The sequence below is a fragment of the Thermobia domestica genome, chromosome 4 (assembly GCF_964235325.1).
Source record: "Thermobia domestica chromosome 4, izTheDome1.hap1.1, whole genome shotgun sequence".
Taxonomy (NCBI): domain Eukaryota; kingdom Metazoa; phylum Arthropoda; class Insecta; order Zygentoma; family Lepismatidae; genus Thermobia; species Thermobia domestica.
The window spans coordinates 181,283,159-181,306,372 of record NC_137457.1 but is presented as its reverse complement, the minus strand read 5'-3'; the positions used below and the strand labels follow the sequence as shown (position 1 = coordinate 181,306,372).

The 23,214-nt window shown below is 34.9% G+C and overlaps 1 long non-coding RNA gene across 1 annotated transcript in view; it reads right to left on the bottom strand.

Annotated features, from left to right (window-relative positions):
- LOC145683412 (uncharacterized) overlaps nt 1-23,214 on the bottom strand; it is a 106,240-nt gene that overhangs the window by 12,378 nt on the left and 70,648 nt on the right. Inside the window, exon 2 of the long non-coding RNA XR_014131083.1 lies at nt 6,414-6,430. This is a non-coding gene — a long non-coding RNA (uncharacterized LOC145683412). The remainder of the gene's footprint in view (nt 1-6,413; nt 6,431-23,214) is intronic.

Sequence of the window (23,214 nt, the reverse complement as noted above, 5' to 3'; positions counted from 1 at the left end):
TTATGTATTACAAGGAGGAAATCTGTTAATGCAACTTCGTTTCACTCAAATTGTATTCACATAATTTATCGGAACCACTGTTGTTATGTGAAGACTCCTTTATACTCTCGTTCATCATACATGATCTTTCCCCCTGACTGTCTTATGTACAGTCGTTATAAATCTAATCTGGATGAAAGTTACTTTTTGCATATTTACACCATCTTAACTTGGACAGGAAGCCGTTCATTTATCATTCGTTACCATTTGCCTAGAAGACGAACTGTGATACATTAAGGATTTTTTTTTGGATTGAGACTCCTCTTCCCAGATGATATTCTGTACTGAGACAAAATAGGTCAATCAAACATGTGTATCTCTCTTTCTTTCGAAATCGAATGCTTCTTTTAACTTGTATGGTGTACTGTTACTTTTGATTGTTGAAATCATGTACTAGGCAGTTGTTCATTTTACTCATAGAACGTTCGATAATATTCTACTCGCAAGAATATGCAGTCTCTTTGGGAGTTAACCTTGCACCGCCAGTGCACTACATCCGATTGTACACTACAAAATCTACGACTAAAAGTAATGAATATTCCCTTTTCCCAGGTTTCCCCCGACATTTTGTTCTCCACATGACTTTTTATGCATTTTTCTGAAATCTTTTGGTTAGACAATAGGTTACAACATATATTTACTATCTGATCTAAAGTACGCGGACAACCTGAAAAACATGTTTTTCATATTAGGTGCATTGTGTTGTCACCTAATGCCAGGTACTCCTTATCAGCGACCTCAGTAGTCATTACACATCGTGAGGAAGTAGAATTGGGCCTTCCGCGGAACTCACTTACTTCGAACCCGGTCAGGTGATTGAGTGTCACTTGTGTCAAAAGTTCTCCCTCACCCCACGTAATTAATGGTAAAGTTTTAGAGTAGTGAGATAAACGTAGATTTCATATCCTGCTGGTTTTGGATTTGACTCGCATTTGAAAATTAAAGGAGATCCTTATAATTTCTCATGTTGATATTTCTAACGTAAGATAACATGAAAAATATTAATTTCCTTCGGTTTTAGTATTGAGACGGCTTTCTTTAGTGCACTCGCAATAGAAAAATGACATACGAAAAACGACTACAAGATGACGTCATCCAAAAAAATTGTTTCGTACTGTCTAAAATGAAAGATGTTAACGAACAATTGATGAATACGAAAGTCATGTCGTTAGTATGGGTGAAAAGTACGACTGATCTGAAACAGAGGTTATTGTTCCGCAGCAATAGATTTGGTTTCTACTTTTCCTTCTTTTACTACTCCTGCTAGAATGATTTAAGCGATTCACCATTTCAGGTACGTTTCATTTCAACAACATGACTTGAAATTGAATAATTAAAAACTTTATAAAATATGTATATCTCGACTTTCCAATAATAATAATAATAATGATGATAATATTAATAATAATAATAGTAATAATAATTATTATTATTATTATTATTATTATTATTATTATCATTATAGAGAAATAACAGAATTACATTACTAATTGCGTAAACTATACCTTCCAATTACGAAAATAATGGTTGCTAAGACGGATTCTACCCCGAGTCACTCCCACACGAGTTTCATACTTTGACAATTTTCTTTAATTCGCCCAGCTGTGGTATTCTTCGCCAGTGTCACCTAACGTCATTTCGACTTTCCAAATATGACAGAGACGCGAATACAGAAATATGAAGGGCAGTAAAAATTCCGACGTTGCTCTTCAAAGGGATTCGAAACCCTTAAGTTCTTCAGCTCACAATCGTCAGTAATCTGCCATTTATTCCTCATACAAAGATAAGAAAATGAACTAGTAGTTTTTATCGAAGATACAAATAGATCTTTCTATTTCTACATGTATTGCTTAGTCTTTTAAAATTTCCGGGGATTTTGAACTTGCTTGTTTAAAAACGTTTTTTCCGTTCCTTTCCGGAGAAAATTGGGAAAGGGATATTCTATGCGAAATCAACGAATGAAATGAGAATATCTGACCTGATCATCTTAGACTTTTGTAATGCTTGATGCACACAGTAGCTACAGTGGAAGATGAAAAAAATTGCAAGTATTACCTCTCTCATCCTGAAAGTGTCCAGATACTGGGTGTTCAAAATTGTCAAAAAGGACACTTCTTTTAAGTTAAAGTTATTATTAAAAATTGCCTTAAATTGTGCACTAGAAACATGAAATCAACACCATTGGAAAGCTTAGATTCTGCTCTACAAGTTGTATTGTTTTGAAAAAAACGTGAAACGAAACATAACACTTCAACAATTCAAATTCAAATTTCAATTTTGAATTGCGCATAGAAATATCCCTGCGAATTTGTTCAAAATTGTCCAGGCTGTAATCTCGTGTATGTACTAAAACACTATACAGCTACATTTTGAGCACTCAATGAAATCCGATTCAAAATTCAACATAAACCAAACATTGCACAATATTGACTGTGTGAATATCTGTTTTTAGATTGGTAACCATGTGCTGTATCTACTTACCTGCAGAAGCAAAGAAATTTATATTCAATTTTATCCGTTTTTTGATGTATTGATTTCCATTTACACAATTATCGACCTATCGAGTTATTTAGAGAGATATTACGTTTCCGAACACTACTTAATACAGGTAGTTATTCTTGTTAGTTAGTATGGGTGTTTCTAAATTTATATTAGCTACATTGATACATGTTATTTTCATTCCTTTATTTCAGGATTGTTCTGCAGGACTTATTATGAAAGGGAGGGGCATATTTCCCTCCCTTTCACAATATTTATAAAAATGTGTTATGAAACAGAGACACTGTTGACAATCAGTTCTCACATTTTCAGCACAATGAATTACTCAATAAATTATTTTTCCTATTTCAATTATGCACTTCCACTTGTCTGTGGCAGCAATCCTGAAACAAAGGAATCAACATATATTGTATCAATGTAGCCAATATAAATTTAGGAACATCCATACTGACTAACAGGAATAATGACCCATAATGAATACTGTTCGGAAACTTAATACCTCACTAAATAACTCGAAAGGTGGATAATTGTGTAAATTCGAATCAACACATCAAGAAACAATCGAAATTGAATATAAATTCCTTTTATACTGCAGGTAAATAGCTACAGGAAAATTGTTATTGATTTGAACCCAGATATTCACATGGTCAATATCGTGCAATGTTTGTTTATGTTGAATTCTGAATCGGATCCCTTTGAGTGTTCAAAATGCAAGTTGATGGTGTTTTAGTACACATATGACAATACAATCTGGACAATTTTCAACAAATTCACAGCTACATTTCTATGCGAAATTAAAAATCAAATTTTAATTTGAAATTTTGAAGTGTTATTTTTCATTTCACAGGTCATTGTAATATAGTCAAACTTATAGAGCAATCCTTAAGTTTTCCAGTGGTGTTTGTTTCATGTCTCTAATGCACATATTAATCATTTTATGACAATTTTTAATAATCACAGTATCTGACATTTTTGAACACCCTGTATGGGGACACTTTCAGGAGGAGAGAAATAATATTTGGAATGTTTTCGTCTATCACTGTAATAAATCTGTGTATCAATTTTTACAGAAATCTCAGATGGTCAGGTCTGAAGACTTGTTGATTTGACACAGAATATTCCGTAAATAACAAAAATCTTCGAATTAGCTTAGTCTTACTACTATTGGAACAGTTTTCCTTCGCACGAGTGAAAAATATAAGTTGAGAAATTTCAATATTATGAATATTTAAAAAAGAAGCATTCGAAAATACAACTGTTGCAATTAATATTGAAAATTAATAATCTGAGCTCATTTCCTTTATGTGCCTTTTAGTCGTTTACTCCTGGTTGTGCATTCATTACAGAACTTTTATGATTGCATACACACCTACCATCGTGAAGTGTTTCTGTTGCAAGAAATAGGGCTTATGAATGAAACTGAGTTTTTAATGTGCTCTATGATCTGCTTATTTTTTTTTAAATTTAACCAAATTACTTCTTATAAGAACGAGTAGTAGGCATATTTTACTAATAATCATGCTATGAGACTTATTATTATTTGACATTCAATACAGACTTCATTATAAACTTTATATACAGGGGTAAGTTTATAACATATTTAAAAAATAAGTTCAACATTGACAGATTTGTTGCACTTTACACCAAAAATGAAACGTATTCTGCCCGTGCGAAGAACGGGTATTCTGCTAGACGAACGCGATAATAACGAACGTAAGTTTAGTATGTTAAAATCTTTAATATATTTTCGCTGCTCAAATTTAAGCACTTGGGTGGTGTATGTGCGTATATGTAAATAAGATCATCCCTCTTTTTGAGTTGTTCCAAAAATATACAAATAATAAAGAGGGTTTTTACTAAAAAGTATAATTAAAAGCTGTTGCTTTAAGTATTTTTCCTGTTAGGGAAGTACTTGTAGGTTGTGTATGTGCTGCAGACAAGTTACAGCAAATAAGATCAGGCGAAGAAATAGTTTTTTTTTTTAATTACATTTTCCGGGTTTTCCAATATTTCCGAAGAAAAAGATTTTTATAATGGATTCAAAATTTCCGGAAAGTTTACAAAGTACAAGGAACATACGTATCACCATAAAATATATATTTGATTTTAACGTATTGGTATAACTAAAATGATCCTGGCTCTGTTATTTCAACACTTCCAAGCCATAAAACGGTAGCCTTCAACAATTACTTCAAATAATTTAAATGCATCTATGTTAATTAATCTAACTAGGATTATATTTAATATAACATAACTCCATCTCTCAAGGTGCTAACTTTAAAGGAGTGGTGCAGATATGATTATTGTCACAAAATTTTCCTAATTTTAATACAAAAAACATAACTACTCAATGATCTTAACTGTAAACTAGTAAATACAAAATCGTCTTACGCTTAATTTTAGAAGCATAATGTAGTAGAATATTCGAAAATTTAAATTTGTATCAATTTTCCCGTTTTTTTTTTTCAAGCCCTTACAACACTGGTATTGATACATTCAAAGAATGCGAAAATAAAATGGATATTTTCTTTTTCTTTTATTTTTTTTTTTTTTGAAAATTCGAAGTTAAGGTGACAAAGAATAGTAATTTAAGTCTGGATCATCGTTAAAAACAATGAGGTAGCCTCAACTCGAAGAACATTTTGAGATGTTTTCCTCATTGACGCAGAGCTATATAACTTGTTTTTAAGTTACAGAAGGAAATCCCGAGTAAGTCATTCTGACAGTCTCATAAGGAACGTCTCCTTATATGAACATTAGTATCTTTTCTATGGACTTACATGCAACGATTTTAACTTGCTAGTACTTTTAGTGGAAGCTACAATGACCCGGTAGGTAAGTATTTAGTGCATTGAGCTACTATTCGGGGGACCCAAGTTGAAATCCCGGCGAGGTTGAAGGTCTTTATCTTGTTTCAATTTAAATTTAAATTTCAATACACAATCATTGTGGCAAGCAAGACCTCCGCTCCCTAAATAAAAAGTTTTTGCAGAATGAAGAGAACTGTAGAAGTTCTGTCAATGGAGGCAATGATTTACAAACTTATTTCCAGCAGTTGTTATAGATTTGATATTTTCACCTACTTTGAAGCATTTTCCGATTCATGCGTGACCAATGTTCTATTTCTCTAAATGTACGGTATACATAGGAATAATACATTACATGCACAGCAATATTTAGATTAATATGTGGTGTTCATTGGAAAACACGCTCTGAACCATAGAGATTCATCTTAGAATGGAGATTGTTTCGTTAGTCACCTAGTTTACAACCTTAACTGTATAAGTACCTGGAGCGGGCTTCCAACTGCTGTCAGTAAGCAGAAAACGTGCATGTATGTTTTTACATCTGCCCAGGCGTTTTACAAACTGCAAATTATTCAGACCCCAAGTAGTGGAATTAAAGTCTTCAGGGGGTTGTACTTTTACTTTTATTTGTCGTTGTATTAATAAACTACCGGCAGATAAGTGTAATACAGTGGTAGTCAATATTTCCGCTGGTTTACCATCGACCGACAAGTCTCAGAAACAGATTTCGTTGGATTGTAAAGTACTGCAACTCTCGATAAGTATTTTTAGTTTATAAAACACTTCAGGGTTCTCAACAAAATGCAAACAGAAATACAATAATTTTCAAAATCAAAAGGGTTGTTGTGACTAAATATTTTTTTTCAATCTGATTCAATTGAATCCATGGAATACATTGTAACATCTCAATATGAGATCATATAAAATGTCTCACTGGTTTCAACATTTCCATAATATTTGGTTTTCGAAGGTAGCATTAAGTACCGTAGTAAACAGTATTAACATTTTAAGAAATGTTCATGTTTTTTTAGTATGAATTGAAATTGTGTAACGAGAATCTATACTTACATTTTTGCAGTCTATAGCTGCAACAAGGAAAGATCACATTAGGGTTTATCATTTTCTTTATCAGATATTTAATAGTTGAAAACATTAAAAATAAAATCTATAAATAAATAAATCTACAAAAATATGATATGCTTGCTGTAGTTACTTGGATTTGGATCCTGCATAAGTACATTTTCAAGCTCACATTGTTCGTATAAAGGGAACCAACGAAGCTATGCGCTTTTCACCCCCTACATTCGAATTCCGAAATGTCACTTAAAACATACCTGGAAGATTAAAAATAGTTCCCATTTCCATCGAAAACCTATTGTCAACGTCTGGAAGACCTTTTGGTAAAACTTGGTGGGCCGTGAATCGAAGAAGGTATCAAGTGCATTTTACAATTCCATTAAGGTGATTGTCCAATGAATGGAATAGGTGGTAATCGCACTGCGCAATGTCCGGAAGTAGGATGGATTAATTAGTTTTTCCCACCGAAGGCTTAGCACGGTATCCCGTGTCATCCTAACCACGTGGGGATTAGCGTTGTCCTGTAATAGGAGGATTCTTTCATACTATCATACTAACCAACCAATATTCAAGAAGAACAATGCAAACATGACGTCCTACATTACCTTAAAATTTATAAATTAATGGGGAACAATATACACTAAAGGTATGCCAGTTAGTAACGTAAACACGCCTGAGGTATAAAACATATGGTTTTTGCATTTTTAAGGGGAAAATGTAACACGAAGTACATAAAGGGGCTGGCTTCAGAGTTTAGAGTTTTTCTTCAACACGGCTCAACTGCCTAGAGTACACAGCTACATTGTTGGTCTGACCAGCTGGTAGCACTTCTTGATGCACGATGCCGCGAGCAGTCCACCAAACACACAGAAGTTCCTTCTTGTCTTTAAGTGCTGGTTGCCTCTGTTTTGAAACCGGTTCATTGGATGCTAACCAATTATGAAGGCACCCTGGAGCTTTGTACAGGACCCAATTCTCATTATACGTCAGCACTCTGTCTAGAAATTCTCATTCCTCAGACGAGTCAGCAAAGAAACACAGGTGTTTGCTTGCGTTGCCATTTGGCCCAGGGTCAAATCCTGCGGGACACATCGAACAAACTTTTAGTGCTTCTCAAGACAATGGAGGTATTTTAGTACCTGTTTCGAGCATTTCGTCACCGTGATTAAACTTGTTAAACCACCAGTACTCTATCCGCGTAGTCACGAAAGCCTCACCAAATTCCTGGTGTATCTTCCGCCCCGCTCCAGGGGCCTCGGTTTCCAGTTTCAACTCGTACAGCATGCACGCTTAAGACAGTCTGTGGAGGTTTCATGTTCACTCTGACCTTACGTAAGTTCACGGTGTAGCTGAACTGCCACTTATAATTAGTATGTTTGATATACTCACACCAACAACTGACCTTCACCTTATGTCCATTCGCATTCAACATTTCTCCTCCTTGTCTCTTTTATGATTGGGATTTTGAATTAGCGCTATGTTGTTTATTTGTGCCCTTTTACGGGTATAAAGTTTGGAAATTGTTATGCTTTTCCTTATCTTATAGTATTGTATGATTGAGCACAGGGTGTATGTATAGTCCACCTTAATTTTTCGTTCCCTTCGATGGTTATAAAATTATCATAAATATCAATTTTATTTGTGTGATAGTGCTTTTAAAAACTATCCTATCATCTTTGATGAGAAATTATTACTTTATATTGTTATATAATTGAGTACAAAGATTTCGGAGATAGTACACACCCCTTCTTAAGATTGGAAGGCAATTCTTTCACTTTTATGATTACAAATTATCAAATTTAGAGGCTTTTGTTTTCACCTTTCAAGACGTCTAATTATCTTACGTGATTGAGTACGGTGTTTCAGGAGTGGAGCTTATTAATTCACTCTCATTTATGAATATAAAATTACCAATAATTTCAAATTTGGGAATTTATTGACCTCCGCTTAATGAAGTATTATTACCTTATATAATTATGCAAGTACATTGATTTTGGAGGAGTACCCACCTCAATCCATTACACTTTAGAAAGATGCAAATTTGATATCGTTGTTTATGTACTAGGTGATCCATTTTGTTCCTTAAAGGTGCAAAAATGATAGATTAGATACCTCATGGTATACATTTTTTTTAAACATACAAATTTGATATCGTAGTTTATGTACTTCGTGTTACATTTTCCCCTTAAAAATGCAAAAACCATATGTTTTATGCCTCAGGCGTGTTTACGTTATTAACTGGCATACCTTTAGTGTATATTGTTCCCCCTTAATTTATAAATTTTAAGGTAATGTAGGACGTCATGTTTGCATTGTTCTTCTTGAATATTGGTTGGTTAGTATGATATAGACATTGCGTCTCTCCGAGGATAACAGATATGTATAGGGCAATCCGTGAGTTCGATTCTTGGTGGTAGTTTAAAAAAAGTAATTCAGATTCGTCGAGTTGATTTTGAGTTTAACATCCCATGATTATACCCCTTAGGCTAAAGGAGAGATGATGATGAGAAATAAACGAAATGGTGAATGCGGAAAGGGCAGAGGAGGCACGAACATAAGAAATCTACTTCCTTGGGAATTGAACTAGTGACCTTACGCATCAGTGGTAAGTGCTTTACCACTGAGCCACCGTACCCCATTGAGAAGCCAGTTTTTCTCTGTAGATTTTACAATAGGTTCGTGTCTCATATAGCTAATCTTTTCAAAAGGAATTTTGTTTTAGGTTTGTGTTATCATCTTGTACTATTTAATTTGGTTTAGTGTGCTATTCCTACTTCTCTTTAACTTAGGAGTAAACTCTGGTGACTCATAATACAGTGCAAAGCGTTTGGAAGTCAGTGGCATCTAAAGGTATATTACATAAACATTACCTTATTGTTTAGTTGACTGTATTTAAACATGAAAATACTTATCGGACCTTTAGGAATGCTTCATTGTTTGCAGACACTTATGTTCGAATTTTGGTTTGTTCATATCGTTGAGATTTCATGTAAAGATTAACTCAGTGCCTTAGCGACACTAGAACAATGAATCGGTAACAATAGTCGAACGATTTTTCAGAGTTGCCGGTGTTAAGTTATTTTATCAGAATATATCTATTCATTTGGTCGGAGCAGTTAGGTAGCATACTTGTTTAAAGACGATTTGAGAACAGAATTTTGTTCCCTATACAGAACTCTTTTTTTAAAAAAACAAACTCTGAAAGAGATTTTTCTTTAAAACCTGTTTTTACACAAACCTTTTTATGCTTTTCTGAAAGAAATCTTTCTTTCTTACAAAAACATTCTGAAATTTCCAAAACAGATTATTTTATTTTTTCCCTAAAAAACAATTTAAGGAATATTTATGCATTTAAAATTTTGTACCACCTGTAAACAGATAGAGAAAAAGAAATTGAATTCAAATTTCAATTTACCGGTACAGAAAAAGAATTAGAATTGAAGATGTGAAATAATATACAGAATTTCTTTTTTCAAAGAATATATATATATACATCCTCACGGTATTGTCAATGCTCTATATTTGTATTTTACTATTAAAATTGCAACCGGGTGTTTCTGGTTGCCGTATTTGGTGGCCCGATCATCATCCTTGTTCTTCGCGCGCAGAGTCATTCGAAGAACTGAAAACGCAATCTGTTCACAAACAGTTTATGGTTGTGAACTCGGAAAGCCTGGTACTTCTGCTTGTCAAGGCCAAAAAGTGGGAGAAAAAGCGATGTGTAGAATGCAAAGAGGGTGCAACAGTGACTGATACTTGTATGAAACATATTCATTTGTTGTTCGTGCACATTCCGCCTGTAGCGCTACTGCGGCACAACGTATATTGTAACTGTATAACTCTTGTACACCGCTAGTTGGTCTATTGGCGTATGTGACGACCGAAACTATGTTGTCAGCTGTGACTGCGATAAGGCACTGCTGTTCTGCTTTTGCTTTTCTTTTCTCTCCTTTGTCATTTGTGAGACGCCAAACATGTTTTTTTTTCGCTTGTTGCACGCGCTGCACGGGTTCCTGGAGGAGCGAAGTATTTAAGAAATTGATTACACATTCTTGTTTACGATAGAAATATGATACGTACTTTGAATTATAATACGGTTTTAAATTGGTTAACTGTTTGGAAAAAATGCGAAAATAAAGCTGTAATTGTAAATGTATCTTAGTCGAGGACGTAGCTACTGACAGTGTTGATTACAGATTTTCTTCTGGAAGAATTTCATTACATTAGAGGTGAAAAGCAGACGTAAATTTAGACAGCCCCCACCCTTACCTTTTCAGACTCAATCGGAAATGGTCTCAATCATTTGTACAGAAATGTGCAGGTGAAATTTTCGTCTGTACAAAATTAGGGGCGCAGCGAGAACGAAAACAAACTGGAGGCTGTCTGAATGGTAGCCCCTCCACCATGTCCAATTCAATAACAAATTGTCGCAATAGTTTCTACATCGCTTGTACAACAATGTGGAGGCGAAATTTTCGTTTGTATTCAATAAGGGTGCCGCCAGAACGGAAACAAAGTGAGGGCTGTCTTAACGGTAGCCCACCAGCATGTCCAATTCAATCACAAAGTGTCGCAATCGTCTGTACATCGTTTGTACAGAAATGTGCAGGCGAAATTTTGGTTTGTATAAAATTAGGAGCGCCGCCAGAACGAAAAAAGTGGGAGTCTGTCTAAGTGGTAGCCCTCACCATGTCCAATTCAATCACAAATTGTCGCAATCGTTTGTACATCGTTTGTACAAAAATGTACAGGCGAAATTTTCGTTTCTATGCAATAGGGGCACTGCCAGAATGAAAACAAAGTGGAAGCTGTCTGAAAGGTAGCCCGTCACCATGTCCAATTCAAACACAAATTGTCGCAATAGTTTCTACATCATTTGTACAACAATGTGCAGGCGAAAGTTTCGTTTGTATACAATTAGGGGTGCCGCCAGAACGAAAACAAAGTGGGGCTGTCTTAATGGTAGCCAACTACCATGTCCAATTCAATCACAAATTGTCGCAAACCCTTGTACATAGTTTGTGCAAAAATTTGCATAACACTTGTTGAAATGCAATCGAGACTGAATTCCATCTACAGCAAAAGAAAGAAAGATGTGTCATTTGAAAGTTGGCGATCGTTTGTACAGAAATCTGCAGGCCAATATTTCGTTTGTATACAATTAGGGGCGCCGCCAGAACGAAAACAAAGTGGGGGTCGGTGTAAGTGGTAGCCCTCACCATGTCCAATTCAATCACAATTCGTCTCAATTGCTTGTACATTGTTTGTACAGAAATGTGCAGGCACAATTTTCGTTTGTACACAATTAGGGCGCCGCCAGAACGAAAACAATGTGGGGGCTGTCTAAGTGTAGCCCCTACCATGTACAATTCAATCACAAATCGCCGCAATCGCTTGTTCATTGCTTGTACAGAAATGTGCAGGCAAATGTTTCGTTTGTATACAATTAGGGGCGCCGCCAGAACGAAAACTAAGTGGAGGTCGGTGTAAGTGGTAGCCCCCACCATGTCCAATTCAATCACAAATTGTCGCAATTGCTTGCACATTGTTCGTACAGAAATGTGCAGGCACAATTTTCGTTTGTACACAATTAAGGCGCCGCCAGAACGAAAACAATGTGGGAGCTGTCTAAGTGTAGCCCCTACCATGTACAATTCAATCACAAATCGCCGCAATCGCTTGTTCATTGCTTGTACAGAAATGTGCAGGCAAATGTTTCGTTTGTATACAATTAGGGGCGCCACCAGAACGAAAATAAAGTAGGGTTTGTCTAAGTGGTAGCCCCAACCATGTCCAATTCAATCACAAATTGCCGCAATCGTTTCTACATCGTTTGTACAAAAATGTGCAGCCGAAATTTTCGTTTGTACTAAATAATTAGCGCCGACAGAAGGAAAACAAAGTGGCGGCTGTCTTAATGTTAGCCTCCCACTATGTTCAATTTAATCGCAAATTGTCGCAATCGTTTGTACATCCGTTTGTACAAAAATGTGCAGGAAAAATTTTCGTTTGTACACAATTAGGGGCGTCCCCAGAACGAAAACAAAGTGCGGTCTGTCTGAATGGTAGCCCCTTCACCATGCCCGTTTCAATCACAAATTGTCGCAATCCTTTGTACATCGTTTGTACAAGGATGTGCAGGCCAAATTTTCGTTTGTATACAATTAGGGGCGTCGCCAGAACAAAAACAAAGTGGGGAGCTGTCTAAATGGTAGCCCTCCCATGTTCAATTCAACCACAAACTGTCGCACTTTTTTGTACGTCTTTGTAGATAAATGTGCAGCTGAAATTTTCGTTTGCATATAAATGGGGCGCCGCTGAATCGATAACGAAGTATAGACTGCCTAATTGGTAGCACCTCTCCCACGTCCGATTCAAAATAACATTATCCTAATCGTTTGTACATCGTTTGTACAGTAATGCACAGGCGAGAGTTTTGTTTCTACGCTATCAGGTGCGTTGACAGAAGGAAAAGAAAGCGAAGCTTTCTAAGTGCTTGCCCCACCATGTTCGATTGGACCACAAATTGTAGCGATCCTTTATACATCGTTTGAGCAGAAATATGCAGGTAAAATTTTCGTTCGTACTAAAGAATATACGGATGTGAGTATTATTAATATTTGACCTAGAATTGAGGAAAAGCGATGGGAATTGTAATTATTGTAATTATGTATATGAAAGCTGTTATTTCCACTTCTGATTTCAAATGTTAAACCAGTGTATCCTGTTTAACGTTTTTTGATAGTTAACCTAGAAAGTAAGAAAGGGGGTGGGGCTGCAGCTATGTATTACAGTTTTGGCTGTTTAGCGATCAACGTTAACCGGTTTGAATAACGGTTGCTGAGATTGAAAATGGTACCTATTACACTAGTCGACAAAAAATTTTTTTCTCTGTCACACGGAAGAAAATACCTCATTCTAATAGAACTTTTCACGTAGAATTCGAATCTGCAATCACTTTCTCTGCATCATCCTCAGTTTTCCCGTGACAGTGGGATTTTCGTGAAATTTTTTTCTCAATTTCCTGTTTCTTTTTTTAAAACAATTTTTATACCTGTAGCTCGGGTACGTTAGGTATATAAATGCACGAATTATATTTTATATTAGCTTGATTTATGCTTAGTAAGCCCTTTAAGTTTCATAAGAATAGCATAATTCTTTTTAGAGAAATAAACATATTTATATAAAAAATATGCTATATGTACTGCTCATTTTACCATATTCATTAGTGCAGATAAAATAACATATACCTTACATGAAAATTACAATATATGTACGGTTTATATCTCATTGGCTTTGAAATAAAACATATTTTCAATGATGTATACACCGTGTCACCATTTTATATCTACTTATTAAATAATACAAAAGAAGTGAGTGGTATATTCTTAATAAATGAACACTTACTTACTTCAACTAATTTGTTTTAGTTATCGACTTTCTTCTGTGTTTGGCTTCTTGAACCTCTCTTTTGAGTGTCCAACAGTAATCAGCTAGCATTTTGAACTCCACTCCCATTGGTATATCTTCTCCATGGAGGAAATGTCCTGATGAAAACGTTTCCCAGTCATTACTAACAGCACCAAGATTTCAGGAAAGAAATGCAAGTGGGAGTCTAGAAAGTGAACTTTAAGGGACATGTTGCAGCCCATTTCTTTGAATGATTGCAGGAAATCACTGACAATTTCACGGTAATTTGGGGCTTTCTTGTTTCCTAAAAAATTCTCTGTTAAACATTTAAATAAACACAAAGCAGCTTTCTGAACCATAATTAAGAGATCCTCAAATTTTTGGTCACGAATCAAACATCTTATTTGGGGATCTACAAATATTCCTAGAGTCACTAACCCGAGGAAATGTTTCCTTAAGGTAACAAACTCCTGCATTACTTTTGTCCATTGCCTTAGCAAAGATTTTGAAGAGCCCAAACTTTATGTGAAGAGGAGGTAGAATTATCTAATCAGGGCTGATCAGTAAGGAATAAACAGCATTCTTCTGTCGGGGAGTTAATACATGCCCTGGCCATTCCTTCTTGATGTAATGTTCCGCTTTGTTCCTGCTTTCGCATTCGCAGAGGAAACAACAATATTTCATATAAGCAAGCTGCAAACCCATTAACAAAGAAATGACTTTTAAATCACAGCAAAAGGTCCACTTGCATCTCTCATACTGATATCTTTCTAACACTATTTCAATGTTTTCATAGGTTTCCTTCATATTAGTTGCATAAGCCAAAGACACTGAAAAAATTTGTTTCTATTGTACAAAAGGACAGGCTTAAAACTAGTTTTGAAAGAGTCAATAAACAATCCCTACTCTGTACTTATATGTGCATGTTCAAGAGTATTCATCACAGCAGAGACATTATTACAATACACAAAATCATTTTTTTAAGAATAATAGTTCTGTAACTCTTTATGAAGGTTTCGAAAAATACACATTTTAATGTCACGATTGAGCAGATTCCAGCCTTTAAGTCTAGAAGCAAGAAGTTCTGTCTGTATCTTGGAGAGTTTTCAATCCCGTACGAGATCATTTAGTTCACCCTGAGTTATCAGATGGGGATCCCATGTAGATGTGCTTCCTACATAAGTAGAATCATCTTCTTCATTTGGAACTTCAGTAGTTGCCTCAAGTACGTAATCCAGCTGCACTGTGTGGAGCTGGCCTAATTGCTGGTGGTAAATTGGGGTACTGTGCTGTGTGCTTAGATTTACTGGTTATTTCTTTTATCTGTGTGATACAAAAGTAGCAGTCTGAAGAATGATTTTTTGTTTCCCTCCACATCATCGGTTCTGAGAAGTTCATGTTACATTCACCATTTGCCCACCCAATCAGAGATACAAGTAACAGAGATGTCTTCGGTGCATCGGAAAAAGAAAACATAAAAGAAGCATGTGGTCTTCTGCACCAGGTTGTAGATAAGATTGCGACTGACTCAGTTCCAATTTTTCCTTAATGTCCTTCCGTGTTTGTATGTCTTATTTTGACTTCAAATTTAAATTTGAATTGTCTACACTATAGTATTTTATCATGACTGAATTCAGAGTGCTTCGTCCTTATTGAAACCTTTGAATCGGAAACGTGTGCAATTTGCTACATACACGTGTGTTTCTTCTTCTTACTTAACAGAGCTGCCTTAGTGTAGTGACGTCAGTGTTCATTTCGTAATTAAAGGGTTCTGGTTTCGATTCTCGCTTAGGTTATTAGCGAAACTTTCGTCATTCACAATATTGATATTTCTTATGTATACTAACATGAAAAGAATTCTATTTTCCTTTTTTTTAGAATTGAAAAGACTTTCTTCAGAGAGAAGCTAGTAAGAACATGCCGACACTTGTCTACAATCTTAATTCGTACTGAATGAGAACGTAACGTGTTTAACAAATAATTTATGAATACATAAGGCTCATTCATAGGATCTAGGGCTTAGATACTTATCCTTCCAAGTATCTCTTATTAGGCAATTCACCCTTACATAGTGTAAAGAAACAATTTATTTCCTTTTTCTAATTCTTTTACTATGCTTATTTGCATTAATATCCGTCTAATTTCATCAAAGTGTCACTGATTGTTCTAGAAGTTTCAAGCCGAGAACTTTTACAGTATTTCAGTTTAACTAATGTAAGCAAACATACAATGTAGACAATAAACCCCAAATTTATTATCAAATAATTACATTTTCAATCTACACATGTCAAAATATTACACTTTTTATTATTTTCTCATATCTTCATGTTGCAAAATAAATAAAACATCTCAAACAAACGTTTGCAAACAAAGTTTCGAACTCATCATATTCAAACTTCACCAGTTCTTTACGAAGACAGAGCGGCTCACCAGGCTTGCCTACTGGCGGCGTATGTACGGCTTGCAGCTAGCGAATATATAAAGAACAGAAGAAAAATGCAATTTTCTCTGTATATCTGCAGGAATTATTACGGATCTAGACTTACTTTCTTTATACTTAGTATCTGAAGGAGTTTCCAGGTTTATGTGAATACGAGTGTACCACTGATACTGCCTGAAAATGTCCTCAAGCTAGTTGGAATACGGCATAATATTGAGGTCTCAAGTCCTCAGTAGTAATAATAACAATTGTAATAAAATAATACTAATACGAAGATTAACAAGATGAAGGAGAACAACAATTTAGAATAAAAATTTCGAATGAGAATATATATTGCATTAAACTGTGTAAAATCGCCTTTGACATTAGGCAAAACTTATAAAATAGTCGGGATTGGAAAGAAGTGTCCGTATCAAAGAACATATCTCCTATGATCGTAACTGCAAGTAGCTAAATGTTAAACAAAAGGATTCCAGTAATCATTCATGTAGAGAGTAGAGATAGTAGCTTATTTATGGCTAAGCGGTTAGCGTACGAGCCATTGGCGAGGGACAACCGGGTTCGATTCCCGGAGGGAGCTCATGTGGTTCATATTCCACGTTAGTATTTCGACGTCTCATATAGCCTGGCTGCTGAACGGGACATTAAACTCAAAATCAAGTTAAGAAAATATGATTACTGAACTCACAAGAGCCGAACTAAAATTTATGTTTTTAAGTTTTATGCTCCATTCTTATGCCGAAACTAAAGAAGACGTCGGTGATGAAAATGGAATATATAGTGGAATTAAGTAAGTGTGATGAATCAAAATCCCGTGAAAAAAGCACACACGGCTTTTGTCGAACACAATACACAATAGGGTCAAGCTGGGGTACATCCAACGACACATGCAGAGCTGAAACAAGCATAAAAAATGAGTTTAAATTTCTTGGTACAAGGTGGGATATTAAATTCACAAAACTTGAATAATATTAACACAACTACTACTACTACTACTACTACTACTACTACTACTACTACTACTAATAATAATAATAATAATAATAATAATAATAATAATTATAATTATTATTATTATTATTATTATTATTATTATTATTATTAGTGTTAAATTTTTTAAAGTTGCCCTAAAATTAGGCAAAACTTACAGAAAATTCGGGTTTTCGGTATGGGGTCCAGGCACTTAGAACACAAATCTGCAACTACCCAAATATTAAATTTCAGTTTTATGTAGGAATTATTCTACCGCATGTTTCAAGGAAAAAACTATAATAAAAATAACCTAATATCAGTGAACAGTATGGCATATAATAATTTAACTTTTGTTACATGAAGAAGTAATTATAAAAGATTTACTACGAAAATCCTAAATAGACCATAATTCGATGGTCTAATAATGGACATATGCTATTTCGGGAGCCAAAATAAGAAGAGAAATGTTTACCATACTTTTCCTCTCGCCTCGATTCTCATCTCGAAAGTGAGAAGATTATTTGAATTAGCCTTGTCGAAAGTAAAACGTTTTTTCCTCGTAGCTTTTGTTTGTTTTGTGTAATAACGAGAAGAGCAATTTTCTTCTCGTGAGCAACACTAAACAAAAAACGCAATATTCTTGCCGAAAGACACGTTCTTGCTTGCAATGGTATAACCTAAGCGCTAACCAACTCCTAACTTTTAATCTTCTACGAGATAATTATTATTATTTCTGAAGGTAGTTCAAGAATAGTAACATCCAAGTACTTAAATAGTAAATGATAATAAAACATGTTTCATCTGTGATCAATTGACAGGAAAAATTCTAAATTTATAAAAACTTACCAGCTGGGGAACCGACCCGAGTACCTCTCGATCACTGGCCGGGCGTCTTAACCGCTGATCAGGACCACTACCTGCAGTGGCGGCGATTGGAAGTTAAAAGTGAGGGGGCAAGATATGATGTGAATATGTGTATATCAATGTTACTGTTCCTGGTTGTTTCTAACACTTTGTTTGACGAAAGGTTGTATAACTAATAGGATACTATCTCTTTCAGTTAAAATACCATATATCGTGTTTCATATTTAGTTGAGTTGTGTTGATTTTAGTTTAGCGTCCCGTTCAGCAGCTAGGCTATATGAGACGTGGACCTACTGATTAACGTGGAATCCGAACCACATGAGCTCCCGCCGGGAATCGAACCCGGGTCTCCCACGCCAAAGGCGCGTACGCTAACCGCTTATCCACGAAGGAGCTCCTGTTTCATATTTAATTACGTAAACTGACAAGAGCAACGCACATAGGTACTAATCCTTGATTCCTTGCTCATGAACATCTTAAAATTCTGCCAGGAAAATTGTGTGATCAAATTGTTTAATAACATATTTGTAAAACAAATAAATAGAAAAGATATCATTAATCATACTAATGAATAATGAGGCTTGTTTTGTAGAAGTTATATCGAAACTGAGGATTAATGAACAACTCACATTTTTAATTCCGCACTTGCCATTAAATGTATGTTATTACTCTTAGAAAATGAAAGACAGTAAATACTACAAGCATATGCTACGAAGCAATTGTAATATTAATTCCTTTGAATTGCAATTAAATCGCAATTCCTGTAGCTGTCTTAACTCCACGGGAAGACAAATAACCAATGGTACCATTTTTTTCTATGAACCAGTAATATATGCAAAACCTTTACATTTCCAAATGAAACTATATACATTAATCTTTTAAATTATGGCTTTTAAAAGGTAAATAATTGAATTTCAGTCAATCAGCTACAGCATCATCCCTATTTATCCTAGGATCATGGTTAGTACCTCATTTTCTTCAGAATAGAACAATTTTCTAACCTTTCCATTTACGTTTTCCTATCGTGTCCCTAAGAAGGTGAAATTTTGAGGGAAATCTGGATTTTTTCAAACTTTCATCCCCTCTGGACCCCCTTTGTTAACGCACATATCTCAAAATCAGCTGAAAAATACGAGCGGATGTACTAAATGTGTATAAAAAATTTCAAGCATCTATCTTGAAAACTAAGTGCAGGAAAATGTTTAGCAATGAGCTAAGAACATTCCCACAATGCCCCAGATGACCCGGATGTAATATAAAATTGTCCTGAAACATCCCTATTTATCCTATGATCATTGTTCGTACATCATTCTTTTTAGAACAGAACAGCCTTTCAAACGGTACCATTCACATGTCTCCATCATGTATCTGAGGAGGGAAAATCGCGAAAAAAAGGGATCCTTGTTAAAAATATATCTTTTTTTTTACCTTTTTGCCCCTCTGGACCCGCCCCCCTCTGTTTTATCGCAGAAATCTGAAAAGAATCTGGAAAATAGTAAGGGATGCATTGAATGGGTGTGCAAAATTTCGATCTTCTAGGTACAAAATTAAGTCCTGCAAGAAGTAATAAAAAAATCATATTAAAAAAATATTTTTAGTTATGACGTCATCACACTCTACGTCTCGACGCAGAAAAGCGTGAAAACATATGTAACGTGTTCTACAATGCCTCCGGGCTTGAGAAAAAAAGAAGTAAAAAGTTTGGTACTTTTTTAAATCGAATAATGAAGATTCTAGCCTATCACAGAAAAATAGATGATATAATTTAAAAGAGTTAAGTGGTCACTTCAAAAAAGTGGGGGGGGCAACTCCCCCCTCTTCCCCCCTAATCGCCGCCAATGACTACCTGATGAGTGATTCGTCTTAGTGTGTTTGCGTTAGGTTTCTTGGTATCCAGTTACAAAGTTATTCTTTAATTTTCTTCGATTTAAAAGTTATTTCGTATTTCTTTTATTATGGTAGAAGGTTTATTATGATATCTTTAGAATAGTTTTGGTAACATTAGTTGTTCTTAAACCTTTGGGTCACAATTTAGTTTCTTCCTCACACTCAACTACAGATAGGACAGATTTAATTCTCATACTCGCATTTGTTTCCACAGCAATCGCTATTACCTGTTCAAGGATATATATATCTGTAACGATTCATAACATCAATTTCAAGAAGGGTTAAGCAACATAGATCCCCTACAAAAACTTTTCTGACAGATAGTTTTATTTCACCATATAAGACGCTCCTTTTGAAATTAAAGTGTAATTAATTAAATACTTACCAAGACAGACAGGTTTGTATGGAAGAAAAGAAATACTATGTCAGACTCAAGATTTCTGTAAAAGTTTTGTTCTAACCCAGGCTTCCCTATGAGCACACAAAATATGTCACGTTGTAATATTTGAGCATACGTCATTTTTACCTGATGCAAAGGTTTCGGGAAATTGAACTGACACACGCTGCATATCTTGGTATTACTTTCTTAAATTGTCTTCCGTTTTCCCTTTTCCCACTCGTGTTCGAATTTTCGTGCCCCTACTTTTTATTTTCATTTTTTCATTGCTCAGGTAGAACTCCAGTAGAAAGAAACATATGGTTACACTTTAAGGTGAGATTCGATATTCTGCAAGTATTTATTTATTTATTTATTGTCAAGCGAAAAAGGGAGTAGAATTTTAAAAGCGTAAAACTGTTCTAGATTTAAGTGTTAATAAAAACTGTGAATGAGATTACAGCTCAAAGTAAATTGAATTCTCTTCAATTGCTTTGTAGTCCAAAGTAGCTATGATCAAGGAAGTGGATTTCAGCTGCTTTGTATGTGATCAGCACATCGACTTCCATCATCCCTATTTCTGGAAATAAATATAACTAATTTTTTTTCGTTTATATATACAATTCTCATCTTTTCGTCCTTACTAAAACAGACATTATAGTTCAAACTATGGGTAAGTTCCAAAGTTGGGCGTCCGTTTCCAGCAAAATTTTTTAAAATTTACAGGAAATATGGATAATTTGATCGTTTGTGTGCTTGATAATATAAAAGAGTCTCGAAAAATCTGTTAATTTGTTATATATAAGCAGTTATAAGCGTGGGACTATATGGCGAGCGGGTGGAACTACTTGGCGCAAGGTAACAAAACAGTCGCATTGTGGGAAAGAAACGAACATATATGTTATCAACATGGCGAATGTACAAGGGAAATTGAGTAACAGTTTTAACATTTGTAAAGCAATTCGCTGATAACGAACAAAATCTTTTAAAAGTTTTTGAAGAGCACGGTTTAATGAACTTAGTAACACATTGCAGAAAGTGTGCAAAGAGGATAGGCCCTAATAGCGAAAAAAACTTGGCGAAAGCGGACGCCCAACTTCGGAATAAATGCCCAAACTGTCACTATGGTATTACATTTCATTATATAAAGAAATGTGTATATATATATACTTAAAATGTCAAAAATAATGTGACCAATATTATGAACAATTTTATGATAGAACTAAGCAATGGTTTATAATAAAATAAAATGTAATGAAATGCATTGTATTTGAAATTAGCTAAAATATTGCCAGTAGATGCTCCAAGTTACTTGAAAAGATACGGACACTTAACCTTGAAATATACACCTTGAATTTGATTCTCGATAGAATCTGAAATATGTTAAGAAATTTAATTCTTGAAGAAAACAACACAAGTTTGAATCCCATAGTTAAAATATTGTCGTTACAAACTCACTAGCGATAATGGCTCATTGAAAGAATTCCTGCTTTCCGATCTTTTTATATAAATCATCCAATCTGAAGCCGGATGTTTGATCAAAAATATTTTCTCCTTTGCGTATGTTCAGGGAGAACACGTAACGTCAACTTTTTATTAGCAAATGTAGCTACTGATCAAATTGAATAATGCTAAAAAAAATTGCTTATTTTGTTTGCTAGAACCTATGTTTGGTAGAAGTTCATACATCAATTCGTTTTTTTTGTTCCTTTTTTCTTTGTTTAGTTTTCTTACGTTTTTGAATACTTCGCAAGATTTTAATAGAATGCTTGTTATTATACATTTACGTTTGTCCTGTTTGAAACGAAAAGAAATATCTATTATGAAGAAAATGGTCTGCAGAGCTCTTTCTAGAATGTCTGTTATTAGTAGTTGATTTGATTTTAGCGTTCCAATCATCAGCGAGACTATATGAGAAATGAACTTACAGTTTACCGTGGGATCTGCAACCATAGGCTTCTATCGAGAATCGATCTGCGTTTTTAGGAAAAAGTATCTGACCACAGTCAGTTCTCAGCCGTTGGAGTTAGAATAGACCCTATTATTATACTCGTATTTAGAAGCAGTGATTAAACTGGTTACGAATTTCGTGACCTGGAAGCAATCACACTCGTGTCTTTGTATGACCGGAACAGACCTGTAGACGACAAAACGTCGTTATACATATGGCGAATTTGTATGATGCTGTCAGTAAAAGTTATATGGTTTCTGTTTGCCTTGTGACCAGCCCGTGCGTTTTTGGCTCTTGTAGTCTCGTGTTTGATTGCCGTTAAGAATGAATTAAATTTTACCTTAACTACAATTTACTTTCATTAACCATCCGTCTCCTTTAGCCTAAAGGAGTTCAACGTTAAGAAAAGTGTATGGGAAAAAATGTTAAATTCTATGCATGCAAAAGTCAGGTACAAGTGCTTTGTAAGGTGAAAGAAAATCTCTTGAGAACTGAAACTGAACAATGTGTATTATTCATGCTTTTAGTACGAATTTGTTGCTAACGCGACACATTACATTCAGTGTAATATGCATATTACACACAGTGACGGATATGGAAGGTAAAAACCAAGGAGGCAGCCAGTACCTAGACTATGATAGTTATATATAAACTTTCAAAATATGTAAATAATAACTTAAATTATAAAACTTAGAGGCCTAGGCTCCACGGACCTCTACTAGATCCACCTCTGGATAGAAAATTCACTACCTGAGTCTTGATAACATAGAAAATGTTAGATATTGTTAAACATTAAACATAACACCTCATTTTTATATCAATAAATAACTTAAATAAATAAATAACTAAACAGTAGCAATACTATTAATCTATATCTACAGAGTGTATAAAT